This window comes from Tursiops truncatus, chromosome 1 (genome assembly GCF_011762595.2).
Source record: "Tursiops truncatus isolate mTurTru1 chromosome 1, mTurTru1.mat.Y, whole genome shotgun sequence".
Taxonomy (NCBI): domain Eukaryota; kingdom Metazoa; phylum Chordata; class Mammalia; order Artiodactyla; family Delphinidae; genus Tursiops; species Tursiops truncatus.
In genome coordinates, this window is record NC_047034.1 from 45,853,842 (window position 1) to 45,873,214 (window position 19,373).

The 19,373-nt window shown below is 42.4% G+C and overlaps 2 protein-coding genes across 9 annotated transcripts in view; both read right to left on the bottom strand.

Annotated features, from left to right (window-relative positions):
• Positions 1-19,373, bottom strand: part of TSEN15 (tRNA splicing endonuclease subunit 15) — a 538,803-nt gene that overhangs the window by 154,995 nt on the left and 364,435 nt on the right. The gene's annotated exons all lie outside the window — the stretch shown is intronic.
• The window catches only part of C1H1orf21 (chromosome 1 C1orf21 homolog), a 175,203-nt gene that overhangs the window by 154,995 nt on the left and 835 nt on the right, over positions 1-19,373 (bottom strand). The gene's annotated exons all lie outside the window — the stretch shown is intronic.

Here is a 19,373-nt window from a genome sequence, read left to right on the forward strand (position 1 = left end):
CCTACACCACCACCATGTCAGTTTCCAGAAACAGCCGACATCACCGTTTGAGGAACCTGTTTCCCGTGGATCAAGCCATGTCACCCACTCTTAGGCGTGGGTTTCAAGCCTTGAAATCCTTTTGACCTCCCCTCAACGGGGGAGGGCCTAGAAATGATTCACTTGTCTCCTTCAGGGAGCTCTATGGGTAGACTTGGCCTTGGCCAGGTCTGACAGTCTACTCCCTACATAGCAGCCAGGGTAAGCCATAACATTAAAACCAAAGTCAGAATACATTACTCCCCCACTCCCAAAACCCTCTCCTGGCTTCTATTACATTTAGAATAGAATCCAGAGCCCACATTTGAGCTTGGGGGCAACACACAGTCTAACCCAGCGGTCCCCAACCTTTTTGGCACCAGGGACGGCTTTCGTGGAAGACAATTTTTCCACGGACTGGGGGGGTGGGGGGAGGGGGGTATGGTGCAGGCGGTAATGCCAGCGCAGTGATGGGGGAGCGGCAGATGAAGCTTCGCTCGCTAGCCTGCCACTCAGCTCCTGCTGTGAGGCCCGGTACCGGTCTGCTGCCCAGGGGGTGGGGACCCCTGGTCTAACCCCAGGCTGCCTCTCTGAGTTCATCACCCACCACTCTCCCCACCTGAGGGCCTCAGACTTTTCCTGGGAACCACCAGCTGCCCCCTCTCGGGGATTTGGCCCTGGTGTTCCTCTGCCTAAAACACTGTTCCTGCGTGTTCTCCTGGCCTGCTCCTTCCTTCAGGTCTCTGCTCAACAATGTCAACTGCTCAGGCAGACCTTCTCTGATCTATGAATCTAAAATAGCCACCGCGGGGCTTCCCTGGTGCACAGTGGTTAAGAATCCGCCTGCCAATGCAGGGGACACAGGTTCGAGCCCTGGTCCAAGAAGATGTCACATGTCGCGGAGCAACTAAACCTGTGCACCACAACTACTGAGCTTGCGCTCTATAGCCCGTGAGCCACAACTACTGAGCCCACATGCCACAACTACTGAAGTCTGTGTGCCTAGAGCCCGTGCTCCGCAACAAGAGAAGCCACGCAATGAGAAGCTCGCACACTGCAACGAAGAGTAGCCCCTGCTCACCGCAACTGAAGAAAGCCCACATGCAGCAATGAAAACCCAACACAGCCCCCCCCCCCAAAAAAAAGCCACTGTATCACTGTCTCTTGCGTTTGTTATTTTTCTCATTGTGCTCATCTCCACCTGATAGTGTATTATATGTCTTTCTGTTTACTGCCTGGGTCACTACCTAGGATGTGAACAAAATGAGGGCAGTCATTGTCTTTTTACCTGTTACGTCCCCTAGCAAAAGCCAGTTTCTAGCAATTGCTCAATAAATATTTCTTGAATGAATAACTGTGATTTTCAGAGTTTTATCTGAGCTAAAAGCATATTGCTTTTCATTTTAATGCTTGGCAACTGAACAACTGCATTAGAGGAAACAAGGCAAGGAACAAAGGAGGAAAGCCGTGGTCAAAACTCAAGACCTAAACACTTTTTTTTTTTTTAATTTTGCGGTGCGCAGGCCTCTCACTGCTGTGGCCTCTCCCGTTGCGGAGCACAGGCTCCAGACGTGCAGGCTCAGCGGCCATGGCTCACGGGCCCAGCCGCTCCGCGGCATGTGGTATCTTCCCAGACCGGGGCACGAACCCGTGTCCCCTGCATCGGCAGGCGGACTCTCAATCACTGCGTCACCAGGGAAGCCCAAGACCTAAACACTTTTAAATAAAGAGACATTTCTGGAGTGAAAGAAGGCAATGGGAAGTAAAAGATTAATGAATAAATATTGTGTTGAACAGCTGACACAATAAAGGCCAAAATGCTGGGTGCAACATTAAAAATAAAATCCTATTTCATATATAATCTGATCATTTCTTCTTTGGTTATAGATCAAAATCAACAGTGACATTTACACAGTGAAGCATGGGTGCCTGTAGCTAGAAGGGAATTTAAATGCAATTTAGCTTGGCTTGAATGTGGTTTTCAAAATGGAAATGCAACATAATGTAAATACAGATTTGTACCACTTTGGCTTTGTTTTACAATCTGAAAAAAATTCATTAGTTTCACAGATTGGTATTTTAGCACCATGCTTTTTCACTTCACCCTTAATCTTTTACCTTCAGTTCTTAATAGCCACGCACATAGCTTTTGAAAATATATTTTAAATGAAAATGTAAATATCTACTTACATTATAACTTAAGCATGGACTATTACTTTTAAGGAAGTGAACTGCATATACTTGTCCCTCTCTCCACCAATTTCCTTTCCCAGCAATGGCCCTTTTATCTAAGAAAATTTAATTAATACATTGTAATAACCTATAATAGAAACGAATCTGAAAAATATATATAGGTATAACTGAATCACTTTGCTGTACACATGAAACTAACACAATATTGTAAATCAACTATACTTCAATAAAAACTTTAATTATGCAACCTTTATAAACCAAAGACCATTTTTATTCATTGTTTAAAACTGTATCGTTAATTATATGTTAGTAGAATATTATTTATGCATATATTTAATATAACAGCCACAAGACTATTATCTCTTTGTTATCCTTTAGAATTTGACTTTCTATAAGTTGTGACTTTCTCTTGCTTTTTTAGAGTCTGGCTGGACCAACACAGTATAGCTACGTTAAGTCAACAACAAAATCACACTCTGAAAGTGACCAGGTTAGAGTCATCAACCTGGGAAAAGTCATCAACCTGGGAAAGTAAATGTTCCCTTTTGTCTAAATTTTGTTTAAAACTATATCCTATCATACATTTTATTACCCGTTTCAAAAATAGAACTAACGTATCCCACTACTACTTCTAACAAAACTTTACAACAGAAAGTCAGCAATACAAATCTCACACTGACCAGCAACTACACTGTACCAATTCAAGCATCACTGCATGAAAGATAAACTAATAACCAGCCAGCCAAGATGGAACCAGGGATAGTTACACCCATATTTCCAGCTTTCTTGCCTTCTACTTGTGGTAATGCTTTGAAGCTACAGAAGATATTGGGGATAATTCTCTCTAAATTTTTAGAAGAAAACAATTATAAAGCAATCAACACTTGGTCAACTTGGGACCATAAAGCTGTTATTTGTTGACCACTACCACCACCATCATTTTTCTTAAAAAAAACCTCATCAAAACAGTATCATAGGGCTTCCCTGGTGGCACAGTGGTTGAGAGTCTGCCTGCCGATGCAGGGGACACGGGTTCGTGCCCCGGTCCGGGAAGATTCCACATGCCGCGGAGTGGCTAGGCCCGTGAGCCATGGCCGCTGAGCCTGTGCGTCCGGAGCCTGTGCTCCGCAACGGGAGAGGCCACAACAGTGAGAGGCCCGTGTACCGCAAAAAAAAAAACACCAGTATCATATATAGTCTTTCCAATGGTCCCGTGGCTCGAGAGAAACTGAGACCACAGAGTCCTGTGAACCATCCACAGTCTGGGAAGCAGGTAAAGTAGAACCTTTGAACATGAGCGCTCAACACTCTCCCACCTAAGTTCAACACTCACTCCCAAAATGTGGAACTGAGGATGACAGAGATCGCCTTGTAGCAGCCAATCTGCAGCAGCACCCAACCACACCCAAGATCTCCAGCCACTGAGTCAAGGACTTCTCTATAAACTGGGCTTCCTGGGCCACAATCATTTGTTTTGTTTGTTTTAATAAAACCTTAAGCCGTATGTAGCCCACTGTGCGCTCTAAAATAGTTACTTCTGCAAAGAATTACTTACAGTAGAAAATGTGAGAAATGAGAGACTGAGAGTCAAGTCACAAAGGATTAAGGTGGCTCAATTTCAAATCAGTAATCTGTCAAGCCCCACATGACTTCTCCTCTTTTTGCTAGGAAATGAACAGCAAGACAAGGCCCATTAGCTAAAAATAAACTTCATAGAGGGAATTATATCATACTTATTTCCTATCTTTCAATTTATTCTCAATCTTATGTGACCAATTGGGTGCAGGGCTGAAGACAGGCAGAATGAAACTGAACTGTTTAGTGTACCAGGAGTTAGGAAAGTGAGCAATTTCTTCAGAGCCCTGGAGTTCAATGTGATGGTTCACGGTGAAGTTGGCACTGAGAAGCATGAGACAGAAGAACTTTGCTATCAGCAATAATTCCTAACGAGGGAAAGTGCTACACGTGTTGATACTTCCAGTGGCAACAGGTATATGAAAATACAGAACTTTCTTAATAAGCCAGCATCTTGACCACATTGCTTTTCATATTTTATAACCTATGCAGGTGGTAACTTTAAGTTAAAAAGGACTTGAAGATAAAATAGCATGGCATAGTGGCTGGAGGTACAGATTTGGGGACCATGCTGATAGGTTCCTATTGGAACCTACCTCATAAGGTATTCTGAGGATTAAACGAATTAATAAATAACAAAATGCTTGAAATAACGTCTGGCACATAAAATGTACTAAATAAACTCCTTTAAGAAAGTTTTCTAGGTTATTCTTTCTTTCATAAACAGCATATTCATCTTAAACAGTAATGGTCATCATAGTATGTTTTTGAAAATAAAATTTATTTAATTTTTCAAAACACTTCCTTTAGAAAAGAAGGAGTAGATATTTGGAAATACAACAGAAGTGCAAAGCACCGCCTAGAGATAATCATCACTCACCTTTCCTGGTAAATACCTAGAGGCTTGTTTTCAGTCCATGACATTCTATATATATGAGTTTCATAACCAGTTTTTCCCCATTTAACATCAGAGCATCTTAATACAATGAAACGAACAAACAGAAATACCCGAACAAGGAAATGAAGCAGCAACTATAGTAAACTCTACTGTCTTCCTATCCCAAAGTCTAGAGAGTTTAAGATTAATTATTTGATACACTTAGGTTTTCATTTGGTCCAAGGAACTGCAAAGCCAGACAGAGCCAGACATGCAGATGAGTTCCCAGACTCTAAAACAGAGGTGCCCTTGACCTTACTCTGGCTCAGATGTAAGTTTCCCAGACCCTAGTCAACAGGCGCTGGCTCAGAAGCAGGGTACAATAAGAGGGGGTGTTTTCCTACCAGTACTCAGTGATTGTTTGCCAGCAACAACAAAAAGAAATTCAGTGTGAAGCATGGCGCATCACATCTGTGGAGCCCTGAAGTTCACTGTCATGGGATGATCCATGGCAGTGAAGATGGCACTGAGAGGACTGGGCCAGAGGACTGCCATCAGATCACAGGGTGAGGGCCAGGACCAAAGGGCCCCACATATATCAGGGCTCCAGCAATCAGTGCTTGATGGACAGACAGCCAGGCTGAGAAAGGAAGAGGTAGGTGATCCACGGCTTTGTTCTTCCATTAGATTGAAAGTTCCTGGAACAGAGAAACTGTATCTTGTATATTTTTTAAAATCCCTTTCTATGACTAACAGAATGCCTTCCTTGCTTCCCCTTCATAAAAGCACACATTTGTTCACTTAAGTTCTGAAACCAGACACAGCCGAGTTCCCTAGGTTAACATATTACCTGTGTAAACTTAGGAAAGTTGCTTAACTTCTCACCATCTCCATCCCCTCACCTATAAGTGGGCATAACAGCCCCCGGTAAATAATAGATATCATTAATATCAGTTCATTATTATTGAATAACTTATATAGCGGACATTATATTATGTTAGGTAAGAGCAGTGTATGATTAAATTAAAAGCATTATCTGCAAGGAGCTCAGAGTCATTGATCATGAACTAATAACGATTTACTGAAGAGTGGCTAGATCTTTCTCTAGAAGGGAAATGTCTTTATTTTCCCATCACATTTCACTCTTCTCTCTACCCCAAATGCAGGCCTACATTAATTTTTCCCATTACCCATGGTACCCAAGGATATTCTGTGCCAACAGACACTCAGTGTAGCACTTTGCTACATATTTTCAAGTTTCTATTTCTTGCTGAATATTTCCCGTGCATAAATGGTGTCTTTTCTAAAATAAGGTAACTTCTTTGAGGCAGGTCACTTGATTCTGTTTCCTGTGTATCCACCACCCACGAGCACACAGGGCCTGTTTATAAACACTGATTCAAATGGAGCCATTCTAACCTTGTAACTGGTCTATCAACAGCCACTGAATGAGGATTATTACCTTAGGAATACTGAATTGGATGAAGCAATTTTCCTCACTGTTTAGAATGTGTTATCAGAAACACAATTCAACTGTGACACCGATTTATGATCACAAACTACTCAACTGGAAACATTTCACAGCTGAAAGCTCAGGAAGGCCTGGTGGGTGAATGAATGCTAAACCTACTTCTGCTCTGTCCCATGGGGATGGACCTGCTATTGCTATCTCCTACTCTGTCCCAATCCTCCCCCTCTAAAATCTGGGCAAAGATTCAGGGCTCATGTGCCACAACTTCCTACAACATGCCTCTCAAGGCAGTATAACTTGTCTTTCTTATTTCACCAGATGTGAAGAATTGACACGTGACATATGATACATATAAAATCAACTTTGGAGACATCACCAGTGTGCAATAATAAATAACTGTCATGTTCTGATCCCTGCATGGGACAAATACCACACTATCATACTTTGTCATGGCTGGTTCTATGATGCTTTAACGATAATACAGTCTCAACATGTATGCAAGACCATGTACTGGCATTAGTATTTCAAGGTCTGTAATTATCTAACCTGATGTGAGCCTGATCATTTAAATAGCTTAGGGAATTAGCATCGAATCTCCTACACTATCTGTCCAGTGTTTTCTAAATGCTCGGCCAGGGCTTCCCTGGTGGCACGGTGGTTAAGAATCTGCTTGCCAATGCAGGGGACACGGGTTCAAGCCCTGGACTGGGAAGATCCCACATGCAGCACAGCAACTAAGCCCGTGCACCACAACTACTGAAGCCCGTGCACCTAGAGCCCGTGCTCCACAACAAGAGAAGCCACTAGAATGAGAAGCCCGCGCACGGCAACGAAGAGTAGCCCCCGCTCGCCGCAACTAGAGAAAGACCACACGCAGCAATGAAGACCCAATGCAGCCAAAAATAAATAAAATAAATAAATTTTTAAAAATAAATAAATGCTCGGCCAATTTCCAGGTAACATAATTATGGTTCCTATACTGTCTGTGTGAGGTTTTTGGTGTTTTGAAAAAAAAATTACAGTGTAAAATTTCCAAATATTAAAATACTTGCCCTAATATGAAATTTTCTAAAGTTATTTCCCCACTGGTTTGGTAAAGCTTCCCAGTCTCCCCTTGACATGCCTGATGCATAATGTACCTCTGAGCCTTTTCACTGTCTCTCAGCCTGAAACTCCTGCCACACCTCTGTTCCTTTGTCTGTTTTTCATCTTTTGAGACTCAGCTGAGGCCTTAATCAACCTCTTTTTTTTGTAACATCTTTACTGGAGTATAATTGCAATCATCCTCTTTATGAGTCTTTTCCTACTCCTAAGATAAGAGACCCTTTTGCATTATCATCATAGGACACTGACATTTTTTGTTGAGATGCCCATCTGTTGCATCATTATCAGTTCCTAAAAGAAAGGGACCAGATTTAATCCATCTTTATAGCCTCAGTGCCTCGCACCCTGTCTAAGCCACATGAGATACTAAGCACTTCGTGGACTGAACGAACTGCTAGGTTTTAAATGAAACCAACAAGCACCACTGATCAGACTCTATTTACCTGGACAAACAAGACTATCGTTCAATCCCTGTTGCCCTGGGGCTATTTCCAGTGATAGCGCTCTCTCCTGTGGGATAGAGTTCACATTACCCTGAAAGCACAACTGAAGGCCTTCAGAAGATGGGAACATAAAATTATATTTATCAAAATAAATAGCTGTATTAATGATAAATGTTAGCCACAAAAGAGTTAAATCATACAGGAAAATACAAAAAAAGGCATTAAGCATCACCTGAACCTCCACAATAGAGAGCTTGCCATTGTTAACGCTTTGGTAAACAGTCTTCCAAACACTTCTTTTATGAACTTGCACAGAATTTTACATATATTTTAAACACATAAAATTTACAAACAAGATATGCTGTGTAAAACCCTTTACCGACATGTTATAGATCTCTTTCCATCTCAATAAATAGAGTACCTTAATCCTTAATGGCTGCATTCCATATATGTTTCATCAGTGAGAAAGACCCTTCAGCATAGCCGTTTGCATGCTTGTCCAATTATCTCCTTATGATAAATTCCTAGAAGTGGGGCTGCTGGGGCAAAGGCTGCGCTCATTTAAATTTTACATATTATATATTACCATTCGGTGCCCCAGAAAAATTGTTCTGGTTTGACATTCCCAGTTACAGCACAAGACAGATGCCTGTTCCTGCCAATTTGAGTGCTGACAAATGCTTTGCTTTGCTTTGGGTTTTGGTGTGGTTTGTTTGATTGCTAAGAAGTTGAATATCTTTCTGTATGTTTATTGGCCTTTTAAATTTTTTCTTTTTCAATTGCCTGGTCACAAATTTCATCCATTTTTCAATTGGAGTTATTAGTTCTTTCCTTATAGATTTTAAGGAAAATTTTAAATAGATTTTAGTCTTTTTATACTAGTCATTTTAACCCTATTTGTGTTACAGATATTACTCTCACTCACTTTGACATTTGTCTTTTAACTCAGTTCATGGCGGGTGGTGTGTTTGTTGCCAAGCAGAGATTTAAAAATTTTATGTAGTCAACTATTTCTTTTAGGGCGTTGGGTTTTGTGGCATTATGAAGACATTTTGCAACCTAAGATTATAAAAACATTCATTTTTTTATAGTACTTTTATGGTTTCATATTTTACAGTTCAACCTTTAGATTCATCTGGAAAACTCTAGTATGAAGGGATGAGTTAGAAATTCAATTTTTAATATTATACTTATGAATATAAGTTCATATAAATTCTATAAAATGATTCATATTTTAAAGAATAAAATAGAGTTGAATATGAAAAAAGAATAAAACATCAATTGAAATAGTATCTAATTGGTGCATCTTTTTATTTCAGTTAGCTATGAATGCATTTATCCAATGACAATCTGTGTCTGTTGCCTCTTGGCCTCTCCACAGTGCTTCACAAAGAAATGTCCTTCCTTCTATAAACATCCTCACTGTACATGATAAACCCAAGACTAGGAAAATGCTGATCACACCATATACAAAAATACAACACACACACAAATTAATGTTTGATAAATGAAAATATGTTTGCTAACTTCTATGTTGGTACTATTTTTTAAACCACACTTTTATAGTGATAAGGCATATTATATTCACCACTCTTATTCATATACTTTAGTCTTTTGATTTAAAGACACATACACACTCACATTTTACACAGAACATAAGCTGGTCTAGGTCAAAACAGAGAAAGAACAAATCACTGGGACACAAATATTCTAAAATACAAAAGAAAGAGCTAAGTATTCTGTACACAATCAATAAACTTTTAAAGTTTGGAGAATGCCACATCTGCAATAGACTGGTTATGCTTTTTCCCCAGCACAGTCAAGGGAAACTAGGGCCAGATGATGATGATGATGATGATGATAAATGGGCTTGGGATTTTCCTGGTGGTGCAGTGGTTAAGAATCTGCCTGCCAGACTTCCCTGGTGGCGCAGTGGTTAAGAATCTGCCTGCCAATGCAGGGGACATGGGTAAGAGCCCTGGTCCGGGAAGATCCCACATGCCACTGAGCACTACTCAAGCCCACGTGCCTAAAGCCTATGCTCTGCAACAAGAGAAGCCACTGCAATGAGAAACCCGAGCACGGCAAGGAAGAGTAGCCCCTGCTCGTCGCACCAAAGAAAGCCCGCTTGCAGCAACGAAGACCCAACGCAGCCAAAAATAAAATAAATTTTAAAAAAATACATTAAAAAAAAAAAAGAATCTGCCTGCCAATTCAGGGGACTAAGGTTCGAGCCCTGGCCTGGGAAGATCCCACATACCGCGGAGCAACTAAGCCTGTGCGCCACGACTACTGAGCCTGTGCTCTAGAGCCCGTGAGCCACAACTACTGAGCCTGCATGCCACAACTACTGAAGCCCGCGTGCCTAGAGCCCATGCTCCACAACAAGAGAAGCCACCACAATGAGAAGCCTGTGCACTGCAACGAAGAGTAGCCCCCGCTCACCGCAACTAGAGAAAGCCTGCACCCAGCAACAAAGACCCAATGCATCCAGATATAAATAAATAAATAAATTTATAAAATGCTAAAAATGAATGAATGAATAAATAAATAAATGGGCTTCACTCAGTGCGTATCATGTGGCAGGTCCTAATCTAAGGGCTTTCCACTCATTGATACACTGAAGTCCTCTGAAGGCAGTAAGTACTAGTACTGTATTCTGCATACTATACAGATGGGGAAACTGAGGCAAGGAGAGCCTTAGTAATTTGTCAAGACTACATGTTAGTGAGTAGCCAAGGCAGGCTTTGAAACCCATTAGTCAGATTCCAGGCCTGTGCATTCACCACGAGTGAACTTCAGGTTCACTGAAAATAGCCCTAACTACCACATTAGTCTTGCAACATCCTCATGTTAAAAAAAAAAAAAAAAAAAAAAGCCGAGGCTGAACTCAGGCAGCCAGTTAACAATTGCTTTGTAAAGACTCTTGAGCAAAAGTGGGTTAGTATTATTTTTTAATTATTTATTTATTATTTTTGGCTGCGTTGGGTCTTTTTTGCTCTGCGTGGGCTTTCTCTAGGTGTCTAGGCATCCGGGCTTCCGTAGTTGTGGCTCGCGGGCTCTAGAGCTCAAGCTCAGTAGTTGTGGTGCACGGGCTTAGTTGCTCCACGGCGTGGGGGATCTTCCCGGACCAGGGCACGAACCTGTGTCCCCTGCATTGGCAGTGGGTTCGGATTTAATGACAAAGACAGATATCTTATTCCTGAGAGTGGAATCACCCTTCTTCAAGAGTCTGCATCCTTAATTCTAGGCACAGTCCCACTTTTTCAGTTAAGTGAACTGGCGGGGCTCTTCAGTTTCCTTTTGTATCAAGTGGGGATTATAACTGCTCGTGAAAAGGCCTTATAAACTGTAAAGTGTGCGTCTGTGCTTTTGATGCCAGCTAACAATTCAGGGGCAAAGGAAACAGCCACATTTAAGGCTCCAGGTGCAGAAGGTAGGTACTGCGCTTCTCTGTAGAGAGCTGGGGCCTAAATGAGGTCTAAGCACCAGACAGGTATGGCCAGGTGTGCACTGCAGGTGGCTGCTACCAGGTAGGTGCTGCTAGGTAAGTGCTACCTGGCAGGTGCTGATGGCAAAACAGGTCCTTTCTGCCACATCAGCCAGGATTCCAGGAAGAGGATATTGTTTTGAATTTCTGAATTCTTTGACGTCATTCAGGAGAAAATAACTCTGAGGAGAAGTGCTATGGGTACAGAAACCCTCCTACCTTCTCTCTTGTGGCTGAGTCACTTTTTTAGAACTTCCCCCAGCAGAGAACAAGCCTTGCCCACAGCTCCAGTCCCCTGTGCCTTCCACTGGATGGTACCAGGCCACCAGGAGGCACCCAGCAGCATCTCTGCTGCCTTCTCCAGGGCCAAATTCAGTCCTATTTTCTGCCTGAGGAAGGGTTCCAGGCAGCTACAGAGAAGACCAGGCACCTAGAGGGGCAAGGGAGCAATTGAAGGAAACCCTCAAGACATAAAACTGAAGTGACACCACCGAGGGCCCTGCCAGCACATCCCCGTCTATGGCATCTGAGAACTCGGACGGTCCCTCATCCTGCAGTCAGGCTGCCTTGTAGCCATAAGCGACAGACGGGCCTACTTTTCGGCTTACCTCTGTATATAATATTAAAAGAACACGCTCACGGTACCGTTGGCAAGGGAAGGAAAAATAGCACTTGGATTTTTCTTTCTTTAAATATATAAAGTAGAGTGCATTTCGAGACTTTCTGTCACAGAAAATTTTTCCGAACAGAAATTCAGACTGACTCTACCTCAGCTCGATTAAATCCTGCATCACGTGGCATTCCAGCGCGGTCTGTTCTGAGGTGGCAAGGGGCCAAAGGGAAGAGGCTGGGCCAGGCTACTCCTAGTTACAACTCATGCTCAGCTGCTAATTACACCCGACATCTCTCTAAGTGCTTTCCGTGGTTTGATCCTCCACACAGCTCTGAGTGGTGGATACCATTATTATCGCTATACTGTAGACAAGGAAACTCAGGCACTGACGAGGCTCCTTGTCAAAGACAACACAGGAAGTGGGGAAGCGGGAAGAAACCCAGCTGGTAGGAGGGAACTCACAATCACTGCCTTACGTGCTCACGGTTTGGGCCTGTCTCCTCTTTCCTGTCAAAGTGATAAGCACCTATCAGAATGGCCCAGGAACGATCTAAAAGCAGAAAACGAAACTAAGATACTGTGAGACCTTCTCTGAGTCAGACACTGGCCTAAGCACTTTCCTTTCGGAAGTGTGAGATGGAAACTCAGGGCCAAGGTGGGCTGACTTCTATCATTTCATTAGCCCCATGTGTACTAAAAGCCTGTAAGGCCTTTCTGAGGCTCAGCTCAAGACCTTGTGGAATCTGCAAAGACTAAACTCAGGGCCAGGTTCCTCACTCATCTTGACTTAAATATTTTTCAGCTTTTATGACTGTGACCCAGCTCTATCACACACCCATCAAACACTTCTCTTTTAAGGTTCTTTACCAACTCACTGAAAAAAAAAAAAAAAGGACGGGGGGAAGGGGAAGATGTCCTCTTTGACCTTTGGGAAATAACTTCAGAAGTCAAAAGAAGCTTCTGGAGGCCAGCAGGAAAGTTACAGGGGAGGCAGCTAGAGACTACCACTAATTAGCATTGAGAGATGAGCAAGTTAGAGTTTGCTCTACCTCATCTGCCAGGCTGGCTCCCAATCTCTGTCTCGCTCCTGGTCTTGTGCTCCGCATGCACCTCCCACCTGGAGAGCCAAAGCACAAAATGAGGGCTGCTGCCTCAGCTGAACCCCTCTCCTCTTCGATTCAATAATAAGTAAACTCCAAAACTGAAACTTGAAAGGGAAGGAAACTGTCAACACCAACACTACTTTCTAATGACTTAAACTAGCAGTATCCAATAGAAATATAATGTGAGTTATGTAAGTACTTGAAACATTTCCAGCAGCAACATGAAATAAGTAAAAAGAAACCAGGGAACTTAATTTTGATAATCGATTTTATTTAACTCAATATATCCAAGATATTATCCTTTCAACATGCAATCAATAGAAAATTAGTGAGCTATTTTATACTTTTTTAACACAGTAAGTCCTCAAAATCACGTGTGACATTACAGCACATGTCAATTAGGATTAGCCTTATTTCACATGCTTAATAGTCACAAGTGGCCAGTGGCTACTGTACTGGATGGCAGAGAGTTAAACATTATGCTCTCTGCTACTATCTCACAAACACAGATTAATTCATCTTTAATTAATCTTCACTTTACACAACCAGAAATTATTACAGGAAGAAACAGTGAATTATTACTTTGCTTCCAACTGCTTTGAATTTCTGTATAAATCTATTTTCTCATTTAATCTTCACCATAACCTGTAAAGTTGGTCCCTATAGTATTCTTTTTCCCTATAGTATTCTTTTTCCCTATAGTATTTTAGATGGGTAACAGATTGGCATAACGCCATCTCTCTCTCTCTCTCTCTCTCACTCTCACACACACACACACACACCCTGCTATATGTTCTCGATTTATGTAGCCAAGGACCAGATCAGAACTGAAGCCACACAGCAATATAGAGCCCAAGTGAAAGAAAGCTTTACTGCTGCTCTTTTATACACCACCATTCCAGAAGAATTTACTCTAATAATCTAAGCATTTCCACTTAAGGGGACACATACAAACAAGAGGACCGTCTTGGTCCTTAGTCAGTCAAGGCCACCTCATCATAGGGGAGCTGGCATGGTCAGGCCCCGGCTCCTGGAAGCCTGAGTCCTCTCAAGGTCAAACAGTCCCTTCCTCCAGGGGCTTTTTGCAGCTCATAAGACAAAGGACACACACACACAAATAATGAGATTAAACATATAAGCAAATAAACCAAATACATAAGTATGTAAAAATATACTCTGGGATGGCAGGAAAGAGATTCTTTCTGAAGTTATTAGGAAAGCTTTATGCAAGTTTGGAAAAAGAGCAGGATTTAAAGAGATGAACGCAGGAGAAAGGGCCCATGCCAAGCAGAGGTCATGGTGTATTTGACCTGGAGGACACAGGCGTACAAAGTGGTCACAGGGTGAGCTGTTCTTCTGGCTGAAGAACAGGGAAACATGAGGGACAGAGTATGAAACAAGGCTGCCAAGGTGGGTAAGAGGGTAAGAGTCATCGTCAGAGGTCTTGAATGTTCACTAAGGATTTAGGATTTTACTGTCTAAGAACTGAGTGCAGGAGAATTAACATCGACAAAGGAGTACTTCAGAAAAACTTGCTACCATCTGCAAGGGTGCAAAAAAATTGAGAGTTAAAAACAAAAGCAAAGAAGCAAACAAACAACAAAGAGGGCTAATGGAGCATCAGTTCAGAGGACACTGCGTTATTCTGGGTTATGGACTTATAACAACCTAAACTATGCTGGTGGTAGGAAAAGTGATGCTAGGAGAGAGTGAGATTCACAGGTCTGGGAACTGGGAGAGACAAAGGCCTCAAGTTTAAAGCCTCTGCAAGATTAAAGTCTACGTTACTAGAAGAATGATGGCGACCTTCACGCAAATAGGAAAGTCAATATAACTGAAGAGTTTCCCCCCTTGGGGATGGGCAGCAGAAGAGATAATGATCTCAGGTTGGATATGAAAATTTCCCTAATAAGGCCTGAATCTGTTTTGTGCACCTACTTTAATAGTCTAAGTGAATGATGGTTGAAAGAAATCCAATAAGCACCTGGCTTTTCTTAGAACTTGCCTTACTAGTTCCTGATAACTTGAGCCTGTTGGTCACTTACTTTATGCAAGCTGGTCTTGGCAATCTGCTCAGTTGTCCTCTGAATGACCTCAGCAGATATGCTGATCACTTTTCACATCTGCCCTAACCACTGAGGGAAGGAAAATTCCAATCTGGAGATGGCGCTTTCTGGCCTGGCTTTTACTTCTGAAAGGGCCACAGAAATGAGACACAACTTTAGATCTGAAACTTTTTATGCTCCTATACTTAAAGTAGAAAGAAAGTCTATAGGTCAACGTCCGTGATAAAGTTCCTTGTCAATGATCTCCTGAAGTCTATGAAATCTAGGAGTCAAGATGCCCATTTGTCAGTTAATCCTCAATGGTGGAATATTCTATAGCAATTCTGTTCCACACATTTTGAGTGGTGGGTCTCTGATACCGAGCAGGGCCCTGTGGGGCTCCTGGGCACAAAGCCTTTCTGTTTCCCCCATTTCTTTGATTACAGGAAGGAGCCTTCGTTCAGCCTCCATGACCTTCCCTGAGTCCCAGTGGGCAGATTCAAACAGTTGTTAATTAGGGAAGGGAGGGGATGCGAGACCAGGGAGAAACAAACAGTCAAGAGAAACAACAGTGCAGCCTTGGGGCAAGGTCCTGGCTCCCCATCAAGGGATACAAACAACATCTTTGAGCTGTTTTGCAAATACTGAAACCCCCTCCAGGTGGGAGAAGTTAAGGATGGTAGCTACCCACAAGCATGTAGACCCCAGACAAGTTGGAACCTGAAGGTTGATGATGCTGACTCCTACTTACCTCACCACCAACCCATCAGAAGAATGTCCACAAGCTCATCATGCCCTCTTTGAACCATTACAATAAAACTTCTCACTATCCTCTCCAAGTGGGGACACATAGTTTTCCGAAGCAGGAGTCCGCTGTGTTCCCCTTTGCCTGGCAAAGTACTAAAGCTATCCTTTTCTACTTCACCCAAAAATATGTCTCTGAGGTTCAATTCAGCACCGGTGTAGAGGGAAGCTGAGCTTTTGGCATCATCTCCTAAATAACCAAAATATCACAGAGACCAAAATGCTTCATACAAATGGAAATTACTATTTGTAAAAACACACCGCTTATCAACGCTTCCCAGCATGTCCTTAGAAGCTATGAAATTAAATTAACACTTTTAGGAAAAGGATCGAATGTGTGTGTGTACACACACTCAGAGACATATACTTCAGAGCTATCCCCCAATGTGCCACCTTTCACAGACTTGGTCAACTCTTCAACAACATGTGGTAATAACGTCTTTCAAGCATTAAGCTTTTGAAAAGTGAATGAGGCCATTTTATTCGGTGGAAAATAGAGCCGTGATTTAGAAAGCAGAATATAACTGTCCAGGTTGGAATACAATCCAGTCATGAGTTCTCATTGCCTCTGTCAATGGGTGTGGTAACCCATCTCCAAAGACAGCTCCCAGCAGTTCTTCCCCTCCCAAAGGCACAGACTCAACAGATGGAGAGCCTTTGTGCTCCCTTGACTCTGGGTTGGTCTTGTGACTTGCTTTGCTCAACAGAACACGGCACAAATAACATTCTTGTACTTTCAAACCCAGGTCTTAAGAGGCCTGGAAGCTTCTACTTCCTCTCTTGGAAGCTAGCTGCCACATGAAAATTTGACTACCCAGAGGGAGAGAGGTCTGAAGCCATCGTGGTCAGTCGAGCCCAGCTGAGCTCCCAGCTGAATGCAGCTGCATGGCTGAGCCCAGGCAAAAAAAAAAAAAAAAAAAAACAGCAGATGAACCCTAGCCACCCCACAGAATTGGGGAAAAATAATAAATCAGTGCTGCTAAGTTTGGAGTCCTTTGCTATGTGATAATAGATCACTGAAACAATGGGTGACAAAAGATATCAAATGGCTAAAAGTGAGCCAGATCTACCATTCATCTGTGACCATCTGTGGTTCTATTGGGATTTTGTAGACTTCTGCTTGCAAACTAATTCGAGTGGAGAAACAGATAGGACCTTCTCTTGTCATATTCAAACTCTAGCATTCAGTAACATCTAGGATACTGGTACTGACGTTCACAATGGATTCTGACAATTCTACTCCCAGAACCCTGTAGGGCTAGGAAAACTCTCCCTGGACTGGTACATGAAGCTCTCTCCCTCCCTGTATTCCTGCTTTATCTAACACAATGCCACAAACCTGCAAATGCTGATGTAAGAGAGAGTAACAAGATGACGAATGCTGGAGTGAATGAAACTTCAGTGTGAGTACCAGGAGGATGAAGAGAAGCTGGCAGAGGCCTTGAGTGCACTTTATGGCATGGAGCCACACAGACAGCAATGACTGGGCAGGCATGGGGTAGACTGAATTATTAGCCCCAATTCTTGACCCTTCTCTACATCCATACCCTTGCCATGAATGTGCTGTGGTCAGATGGACTTCTCTGCCCCTTGTCTTTGAGCCTGTTCATGTGACTTGATTTGGCTAGTAAAATGTGGGTGCAGGTGACAGCGTGCCAGGTCTAAGCCTAAGCTTAAGAGGCACCATGTGTATCACTTATAATTTTACCCTTTTGCAAAAGAAGAGCATACCCCCCTTGGCTCACTGGTCCCAGGAGGAAGCTGAGAGAGACATGGAGCAGAGCCAATCCAGCTGACCAAGCAACTCGTGATCAAGAAAGACATGATTATTGCTGAATGCCACTAAGATCTTGAGGCTGTCTATTACCCAGCAATAGTTGACTAATACAAGACTCCTTTATTAGATGCTAACATTTGCAAACTACACATGATACTTTAGAACAACAGAATGCCTTCTTAGCTATAAAAGTTGTAACCATATTAGCAAATGAATGGTTAGATGGTCTCACTGACAAGCAAAATATTAATACAATATACTGAATATCACTAAATTTTTGCTCTCACAAATCTAAGGTTACCTTTCTACAGATTGTAATCTGGTATTCCACATTCTCCATAATTTAATAACTCTAACTTAGTTTTGTACCCAATTCCCTCTCACTTATATTTTATATTACATTCGAACTGGATTACCTGTAATTCTTGAATATGGGTCACATCACGTCTAGCCTTTCCTCATCTAGTTCCTTCCTACACCCTTCATCTGACAGGTTTAGATTCTCCAGTCCCTTAGGGCCAGGGTCAGCTGTCACCTCTATAAGAAATCTGCTCTGATCCCACCTTTTAAGGCAGTCTCTCAACCCTCTGACTCTTATCACGATGTGTATGTCTTTTCCTTTTCTGGTATTTGGCTTATTCTGCCTCATAACACTTCTTCATCCTCTTACGAACTCCTAGAAAGCAAGGTTTATCTCTGTATCCTCCATGGCATTTAGCAAAGGGCCTGACACACCGTGTACCGGCCAGTGAATACTTTTTCGCGTTAAGGAATGAGTGACGGATGGGAGGCAGCAGGAAATGACATTGAGAAAGAAATGTGGACTTTGGAGTCTGAGACATCTGATTCTACCGCTTAGTAGCTGAGTAACTCTGGATCAGTTAGTCACACTGTGCTCAGCTTCCAAATCTGTAAAATTAAGATGGCACAGATTTCACAGGATTGTTATGAAAATTCAACATGAAAATGAATGTAAATGCTTCTTGGTGTCTGACATATGGTGAAGGCTCCATAAGCGGTGGCTCTAATTACAAAAATGACAATGACACAGAACCTCACACAGAAGTTAATTTAAACGAATCCCTGATACTAGATTATTTCCTCTTAAAAGTTAAGTGTTTGCGAGTAACAGTAATGACTCTAGTTCCCATTAGCTGTTTTCCCAGGTGTGGTTTCAAAGAGCTGGATTCTACTTTATTAAGATGCTCATATGTCCCTCTTCTCCACAGTTCTTGTTTCTATTGGTAGTGACCACTAGAAGCAAATTTGTTCCAGGCAACAAATACATCTCCTTAAAACAAACCAAAATGAAATCTTCCTCCATCCACATACATGAGTCCACTTGTAACAGAGCATTACCCCTTCCACATTGTTCCCAATTCTCCCCCAGGGGACTGAAACAACCAATGCAATGGATCAAAAGCTAGAGATTGAAACGCAATAGAATTCCTTGACAGAGACTGAATAGTGCAACTTGAGTTGTTGACATGTAAACATCATTGCAATGAGGTTCTTTATTGAATAAGAGATGTAGGGGTGCTTTTATGAGTAAAAGTACCATGCAAATGTCAAGTCTTGGGTATTATTGTTAAAGTAATTCAGCAAAAACTGCTTCATCTGCCTGGACTAACTGGAATTTTGTACAAACCCATAGCCACCCTGCATCAGGGTAATCATTGATCTTCCAAAGGACAAACTCAAGATTAGGCAAACTCAAAAGGCTGTAAGTGGCCAGGCATGGAACGTCAGTGAGTGAACTGGGCCTGATGTGCGTTCACGGGCTCAGCCGTTTACTGGAGGCCATACTCGGACTGAACCGGCAACTGCTACCCGTTCCACCAACTGTTGCCTAAGGAAATG